General features: G+C 41.5%; 1 pseudogene; it reads right to left on the bottom strand.

The window, feature by feature from the left end:
• LOC117920432 overlaps positions 1-9,121 on the bottom strand; it is a 149,890-nt pseudogene that overhangs the window by 93,015 nt on the left and 47,754 nt on the right.

The following is a 9,121-nucleotide window of genomic DNA, read 5'->3' as shown; positions in this document are numbered from 1 at the left end:
TTTATGGCTTGGAAATCTCCATCCTGACACGAGAGCTTCACATGGCATCCATTACTTCAAGAAACTAAAAGGTTTTAGCCTCTCATCCTTGGGGATTTCATCATCCAAGGATGTTTGGCTACTAAGAAAATGAGAAAGAAAAGAGAAAAGAAGCGTATGAACAAAAGTGCTCTTATAACTTATAAAGTTACAGGTTACAAGATGATCGTGTCTGAGGCTCTTCACCTCTATTTAAAGACAATAAAAAGCTAAATTACAAGAGCTATTACAAAAGAAACCTTTTCATTGGTTGATTACAAGGGTAAAATAGGTATTTAGAAAGCTAAAAGTCAAGCAAAATATCTTGGAGAACCGATAGTGGAATATCATCAACAGCGTCTCAAAATAGGGGATTTCAAAGGCATTTCGAAAGAGGGAAGATGAAAGGTCCAAATTTTGCAAGGTGAAAAGCCACATTGCGAAATTTCGCAAGGTGGTTTCTTCATGGTGCGAAATGGCCAAATTTTGCACCATGAGGAAAATCTCCTTGCGAAATTGGTCATTTGGCAAGTGAATTGCCTCCCCTTGCGAAATGGTGTTCCCATTGCTTGTGCTCGCATTTCCACTTGAAATTCAAGCCTGTAAACGTCCAAAATCCTTGCTTAACTCGCCCAAGTAGCTCCTCCATCAATTGGCATGCTTGAATTGGTTCATAAGCTGATGAAAAACATGTAAACTTGCCACTAAAAATGGTTAGAACTAATTACTAAGGAGCTTAATGAATTAATTAGGTTAAATGAATATGATTACTACTCAAAGGTGCTTAAAACCCTTATAATTAGGTCTACAAAATAGCACTTTTCGGTAGTAATCACACCCCCCAACCGACTCATTGCTAGTCCCGTAGCAATGGAGGAGATAAAAACTAAGCAAACATAATAATATACATAAAAGAGGTCATGCAAATCACTCCAAAAAATAATTGAGTGGCATGATTGATATCAAAACACATCTCACATGGTGAACTAAAGATATGAAGATTCAAAATGCAATAGGAGTTGTCAAAGCTAAAACTTAAACAAAAAGTACAAAGAGTGGAGATTATGCAATTAAGTATCAAAAGAATCTCTACTCTCAAGGTTCCGGATCAAACTCTTCCATAATGAGCTAAGTGTTAATGAGATTAGCTTCTGGATATAGTATGTACAACTATCCTCTCCCCCCAACCTAAGCTTTTCTCGAACTTTGGCAAAATTAACCAACTCTTAATAGGTTAGGAACGCACCTTCTCATTCACAATTCTTTTTACTCACTAAACTTAACCAATTCACCTATGTAGCAAGTAGAGGATCAATGACTCCCAACCAATCAAGGTTTCGGGCATCAGGTTTTAAAGGCTTTCGCCACCCCTTCGGATCATGCTTAGGTTTCAAGGAAAGAATAGAAACTTATTCTTTTTTTTTAAGACTCATTGGTCTTTTTGAGGTGTCCCAACACTATTAAAAAAAGGTTAAGTAATGAACCAAGTCAAAATTTTTCTAAGCTTAGAGGGTGAGAAAGTTTTACATCATATATCCGGGATCTAATGTGCACGGTGTGTGTAAAGCTTGAAATGGAAGAAATAAGTTCGAAATCAAAGAGGGCTTCAATAGATTATCAACTTTGAAAGCATAAAACAAACTCCAAGACTTAAGTAATTGAGTTAAAACTCGACTTATCCTATTTTATTTTGAGAAATTATCTTTAACAACCATAGAGAATGAAACAAAAAATTTTGAAAAGGGTAAAAAACTACTAAATCAACAAAATAACTAACTAAAATAGGAAATACTTACTTCCTCAACTCTCCCCCCAACCGAGATGAACATTGTCCCCAATGTTTCTATCGAAAAAGACGAGGAAGGAATGATATACCTTATGGTGATGTGGTATTCAAGGCGTGTGAGTGCATCCACATGATTCAAAAACCATAAGAAACGTGAGAGAGGAAATAAGATACAAAAAATGATGCTTATATAAACTGAGAGAGTTGAGTACAAGATATAAGCATGAGGTAATACAATCTCAGAATATAAAACATGTATCATTATACAAAACATATACAAATGGAGATAGAAATATCCAATCATGGATGTGGCTCTGAGGTGGAGGAGGTGATATGCCCAAGTGATGGTGGATCTGAGAGAGCATGGCGGAGTGCTGGTCCAGGATAGCTGTATGCTGAGCCTGAATGCTGTATGTGAGCCTGATTTCTGTATGGTATCCATCTGTCGTCTGATGGCCTGCATCTCACGGACTAAGGTGGGCCTGAGAGGCGCTCAATGAGTGAAAGGACGACATGAGAGCTCTGAACTCTGTAGCGAAGACAGTGATGGATGGCCCGCTAAGACTCAGCATAGGCTGGAGCAGGAGTGACTGGGTGTGCGGGAGTATCAGTAGTGGCAAGTCACTGGAGCAGGTACTGAAGAAGAAGGCTTTGTGGTATGTGGGTCCTGCTCTGGTGATGTCTGTACTTGTAGGTGCTGGGCTACCTGGAGAACTGGAGGCGCGGGAGCTAATGGTCTAGGGATACCCTGGTCCATGGTGAGCGGTCTAAGAACTGGGTCCAACTCTCACTGGTAAAGAGCTCTCGACAATGATGACGACGCTCTAGGTGGGGCTGAGAAGGGTATCCCATATCCTCTAAGACCTGAGAGATCAGCCTCGGAAATAAGAGTGGAATAGTACCAGCTCTGTGTAGGCGCTTCCTATGCACCTTCTCCTCAAAATAGGTAAGAGCAGCCCATGACTAGATGGTGGGGTCCAAAGTAGAATCCCTCAGAGATGCGGTAAAGCGCATCTAGATAGCACCTCTCCTCTGGACGACATGCTGGAGTGGAAAAAGATTGGTGCGGACACCAAATCTATAAGTAACATCCGTGGAGGAAGCTCCCTCCTCAAAATGGTCCTACCAGTGACTCACCTCCTGATAAGTAGACACCATGTCGGCTCTGAATACTGAGACCAATGCCGGAAGGAACCAAGGTCCTCAGGATAGGCGGAAAATGCATAGGCGGCTATATCTCGGGCTCTAAAATACCATGCTGGCCATCAATCAAAAATGAATGGCTATGGGTCCTGGACGCCTCTAGTAGTCATAGTCTGGTAGAAATCTAAGACTACCCTAGGGTAATAGAAGGACCTAGGAGTCATAAATGGCTCGATGTGGTACCTCTGCAGAAGGGGTATGACTCCTCTAGCTCTGGTAATAGGCGGAGAGTCTCATGCTCATAAGATCTCATCGTGAAATGGCCTATCTCTGATATCCGTGTTGCCTGGGAGGGTGGCCCTGCTATCATAGGCCGCTTGAGGACCTCTGCTAGGTGTGAAGACCTGGGATAGTAGATGCTGGGGTGATGGAGGGCTCTGGAGGACTCCCTGTCCTGAAATCCTAGTCCTTTAGGTGGAGGACTGCTCACAGGGGTGGCACTGGTGACCCTGGAAGACCCAGATGATCGTCTGTCCCGTACCCGTGCTGAGTAGAGGGAACTGGGGTCTGGCAGGCTGAGATGGTGTAGAACGACCACCTCTCTGTGAGTGGGCCCCACACTGACTAGCTGAAGAGGATGCCCCCGTGTCCGTGCCATGGTATAAATACTGAAATAAGACTGAAAAGCACGAAAAATAGAGCATCCCAGGGGTAAAGTGTCAAAATACAGTTGAAATGGTAACCAGTGCAAAATTTGCAAGGCATGATAGTGGTTGCTAAAATTTGGCAACGGCACTATTCACGGCATATCACATGCACTATTCATCTTCTTCTCCAATGCTTACTTTGAATTTGAGTTTTCATTTTTAACGGTTTAAAATTCAGAAAAAGGGTATGGTTTTAATGGAAACATGATTCTAAATGCAATGGAGTAAGTTTGGGAGCCTAAAACACATTGCAAGATAGAGATTTTTGCAAAAATGGTGGCCGGCCATGTGGGTCTTTGATTTGAAAAAAAATGGATTTTGAAATGGTTTTAATGGATGAAAATGCATGTTTATGGTTCCTAAAACATAGAAATGACATAAACAAAGCAATTTAAGGAGCCCAAAAATGGAGAAAAAATGAAAAATTACTCACCTGGAACAATGAAGCACGTGGCCTAGAGAGGAAATGCAAGGGGAATAGTGTTTTATGCATGAAAAATGAAGTTGAGAAGGCTTTAAAAAGGGTTTTTGGCCATGAAATTTTTTTTTTGAAAATTTGTCAAAGTACGGGGATGAACTGAGGAGTGTTAAAACTACAAAATTGAAGTTTGAAAATGAATTTAAAAAGAATCAAATCCTTGGTAAGCATGAAGAAAAAATTTCGCAAGGTGAAAATTCACCTTGCCAAATTTTCGCACTGGCTATCCCCTTAAAAAACCAATCCCGAGAGGTGCATTTTGATATTTGCTTTGAAAACAATTTCGCAAGGTGAAAAATGACTTGCGAAAATTTTCGCACTGGTTACTCCTTGCGAAAGTGCAATCCCGAGAGGTTGTAAATTGCATCTTGCCAAAATGTGCATTCGCAAGGTGAAATTCACCTTGCCAAATTTTCGCAACTCACTTTTTGAGTTGCGAAATGGGCTTTAAGCTTGGACTTAGATATATTCTCCCCCTATTTCATCTTTCTCTCCACATTTGTAGGCTTGTGAGCTTTCGTACCTGCTATTGACATCAAAGCTCCATTAAAAACATAAAAAAAATCAAAATCAAAACTAGAAACCTAAACAAAATATGTGCAAAAGTATTAAAAATGCAAAGTAAACAAGAATGTAATACTAAAATTAAAACAAAAGAGATGAGCACTTAGCTTTTCATGCTAAGCTCATCAACTTACCACACTTTCTCAAGGATGTGATGGGTCATGGAGGATGAGTACCTCCTTGTCATGGGAAAATGGCTCGATGTAGGGCTTGAGTCTTTGCCCATTTACCTTGAAGGTCTTTGCACTTTTTGAGTTGAGTAACTCAATTACTCCATGTGAGTGCACTTGGTGGATGACAAAAGGCCCTACCCACCTTGATTTGAGCTTTCCCGGAAATAGGTGAAGCTTAGAGTCTATAGCAAGACTCTTTGTCCCTTGAAAAATTCTTTCTTGGTCACCAACTGATCATGCCATCTCTTTAGCTTTTCCTTAGCTATTTTTGAGTTGAGATAGGCATCATTTCTCAATTCCTCAAGCTCATTCAAATCCAAACTCCTCTTTAGCCCAGCCTTAGTTAAATCCATGTTGAGCTTTTTAATGGCCCACCATGCCTTGAACTCAATCTCAACGGGAAAGTGGCAAGCTTTGCCATAAACAAGACGGTATGGTGACATCCAAGGATAGTCTTATAAGCCTCCTATACGCCATAGGGAATCAAGGAGCTTAACAGACCAATCTTTCCTATTGGTGTTCACCACCTTCATTAAGATGTTCTTAATTTCCCGGTTGGCTAGCTCTACTTGGCCACTCTTTTGAGGATGATAAGGTGTAGCTACCTTATGCTTAATTCCGTACTTGGCAAAAGAGCTTCAAAGGGCTTGTTGCAAAAGTGAGTGCCTCCATCACTGATGATTGCTTTAGGCACTCCAAACCTCGAGAAGATGTTTTCTTTTAGGAACTTGAGAACCACTTTGTGATCATTGGTTCTACAGGGTATAGCTTCAACCCACTTTGAAACATAATCAACTCCTACCAAGATGTAGGAGTGGCCAAAAGACATAGGAAAGGTCCCATGAAGTCTATGCCCAAACATAAAAAAGATCCACTATCAAGATGGGGTTCAAAGGCATCATGTTTCTCCTTGAAAGCTTGCCTAGTCTTTGGCACTTATCACATCCTTTACTTACCTCATGGGCATCCTTAAAAAGTGAGGGCCACCAAAAGCCCGATTGAAGAACTCTCATTGCCGATCTTTGAGAGGCAAAGTGGCCTCCACATGCATTCCCATGGCAATGAGATAGGATCCCATGCTTCTCTTGTTCAGGCACACACTTCCTTATAATTTGGTCCGCACAATACTTGAAGAGAAAAGGCTCCTCCCAATAATATGCATGGACCTTGGCAAAGAAATTCTTCTTGTCCTGAGAGCTCCATTCACTTGGTATTTCTCCCGTGACCAAGTAATTGGCAATGTGTGCAAACCATGGCACTTCCTCCACAAGCATCAAGGATTCCTCAGGGAAATCATCATTTATGGGAAGTCCATGGGTGTCATGAGCGATGTTGAGCCTTGACAAGTGGTCAGCTACCACATTCTCAACACCTTTCTTATCTCTGATCTGGAGGTTGAACTCTTGAAGCAAAAGTATCCACCTAATCAACCTAGCCTTGGCATCTTGCTTGGTTAGCAAATACTTCAAAGCTGAATGATCCGTGAATACCACAATGGAAGACCCTATCAAATAAGCTCTGAACTTTCCAAAGCATACACCACAGCAAGTAATTCTTCTCAGTGGTGGTGTAATTCCTTTGAGCATCATTCAAAGACTTCTTGCATAGTAGATCACATAAGGTTTACCATCTTCTCTTTGTCCCAAAACAGCCCCAATGGCATAATCACTTGAGTCACACATCACTTCAAATGGCAACTCCCAATTTGGTGCTCTCACAATGGGCGCTGATGTCAAGAATTGCTTAAGAGCTCAAAACTCCTTTGACATTTATCATCCCACTCAAACTTGGCATCCTTCACAATAATTCACAAAGAGGTTTGGCAATCTTGGAAAAATCCTTTATAAACCTCCTATAGAACTCGACATGCCCAGGGAATTGCCTTATTCCTTTTACATTGGTGGGAGGTGGCAACTTCACAATTAGTTCCACCCTAGCTCTATCTACCTCTATATCCTTCTTTGAGATTACGTGCCCAAGAACAATACCTTGATTTACCATAAAATGACACTTCTTCCAATTGAGTACGAGGTCTTTCTCTATGGATCTTTTCAAAACATCTTCAAGATGTGACAAACAATCCTCAAAAGAAGTCCCATACACAGTTATGTCATCCATGAAGACTTCCATGATTTGTTCAACGATGTCACTGAAGATGCTAAGCATGCATCTTTGGAAGGTAGCAGGAGCGTTGCATAATCCAAAAGGCATCCGCCTATAAGCATAGGTGCCGAATGGACAAGTGAAGGTAGTCTTCTCCTGGTCCTCCACATCAATCTCTATTTGAAAATACCCGAAATACCCATCCAAGAAGCAATAAAAAGGATGCTCAGATACTCTCACAAGGACTTGATCCATGAAAGGTAAAGGGAAGTGATCCTTTCTCGTTACTGTGTTTAGCTTCCTGTAGTCAATGCACACCCTCCAACCAGTTGTGAGGCGTGTGGACACTTCATCTCCATTTTCCCCCTTGACTACGGTTATCCCGGACTTTTTGGAACAACTTGGGTTGGACTCACCCAAGTGCTATCTGAAATGGGTAAATGATGCCCGCTTGAAGAAGCTTCAACACTTCAGCCCTTACTACCTCTTGCATATGAGGATTCAATCTCCTCTGTGGCTGACGAGTTGGCTTAGCTCCCTCCTCCATATAAATATGGTGCGTGCAAATCAATGGGCTTATCCCCTTCAAATCAAAATTTGCCATCCGATGGCCTTCTTGTGCTTTCTAAGGATTCTTAGAAGATTGTCCTCTTGTGAAACGGTTAAAGAAGAAGAAATTACCACCGGGGCTTTATTGCCTTCCTCCAAGTAAGCATACTTCAACTCGGCAGGAAGGGTCTTCAATTCAAGCTTAAGGATTGCATCCTTAGCTTCTTCATCTCTTCCTCATCCTTGAACAAAGGGAGGATCACTGGCTTTTGTCTCCATTTGACATAAGACATTCATTCCCATGGGTTCAGCTAACCCATCATCAAGATCTTCATGGCTTTCATCTGGATTCTCTTCAAACTGATCAAGCATACTCTGATTACAATGCTCCTCCACCAGGGTATCTATCATACACACTTCTTCTGGGCCCTCATCTTCTTCAGGATGGATGTGCTTTTGACATAGATGGAAGATGTTGAGTTCCAATGTCATATTCCCAAAAGTGAGTTGCATGACCCCATTCCTACAATTGATGATTGCATTGGATGTTGCAAGGAATGGTCTACCAAGGATGATTGGAACATAGTTGATCCCTTTGACAATGGGATCCGTATCAAGCACCACAAAATCTACTGGATAGTGGAATTTGTTAACTTGAACCAATACATCCTCTATTACCCCCTGGGGATTTTCACTGATCAGTCAGCTAAGGATAAGGTGATCAATGTTGGCTTGAGTTCTCCCAACCCTAGCTCCTTGTATACAGAGTATGGAAGCAAGTTAACACTTGCCCCCAAATCAAGCAATGCCTTCTCCACTTGGGTTCCTCCAATATTGACTGAGATTGTAGGACACCCCGGATCTTTGTATTTGATTGGAGACTTGCATTGGATTATAGCACTCACTTGCTCGGTTAGGAAGGCTTGCTTTGTAACATTGAGTCCTCTTTTCACAGTGCACAAGTCCTTCAAAAACTTTGCATATGTGGGTACTTGCTTGATCATATCAAGTAAAGGAATATTCACCTTCACTTGTCTTGGCACATCAAGAATCTCAAAAGCATTCTTGATCAGTTTCTTCCCACGCAAGGCTTGAGGAAATGGAGGAGGCATGTGCTTCTTCATCATGCCTTCCTTTAAAAGAATTTGAGGTTCCTCATCCATGCTAGGAATGATGCTTTCTTCATCTGAACTTTCTTTCCCTTTTTTTCTTTCTTCTTTTCTTCTTTTCTATCGGCCTTTGTCTTCTTTGGCTTTCCTCTGATCATGCTTCGACTGATGCACTTCCTTACCACTTCTCAAAGTGATAATAGCTTGCACGCCCCTCACCTTTGAAGAATCCTCATCTTTGGATTCCACTTCATGTATCCTCTTAGGATTTTGGCGAGGCTGAGAGGGAAACTTCCCTTTCTCATTGACAGTGTTCAAATTTGTGAGCCTTGAGATGGAATATTGGATGTTGTCAATTTTCTGAGACAACTCATTATGCATCCCATCTATCTTCTTGTTCAATGTACTCTCTACATTGTCAATCTTCTGATTTAGTTGAGAGTTGATGGATTTTTGCTCACTCACAAAGTCACCCATAACCTTGCTAAGGC

This window comes from Vitis riparia, chromosome 1 (genome assembly GCF_004353265.1).
Source record: "Vitis riparia cultivar Riparia Gloire de Montpellier isolate 1030 chromosome 1, EGFV_Vit.rip_1.0, whole genome shotgun sequence".
NCBI classification, from domain to species: Eukaryota; Viridiplantae; Streptophyta; class Magnoliopsida; order Vitales; family Vitaceae; genus Vitis; species Vitis riparia.
The sequence above is the reverse complement of the archived record's forward strand: the minus strand, read 5'-3'. Positions and strand labels throughout refer to the sequence as shown.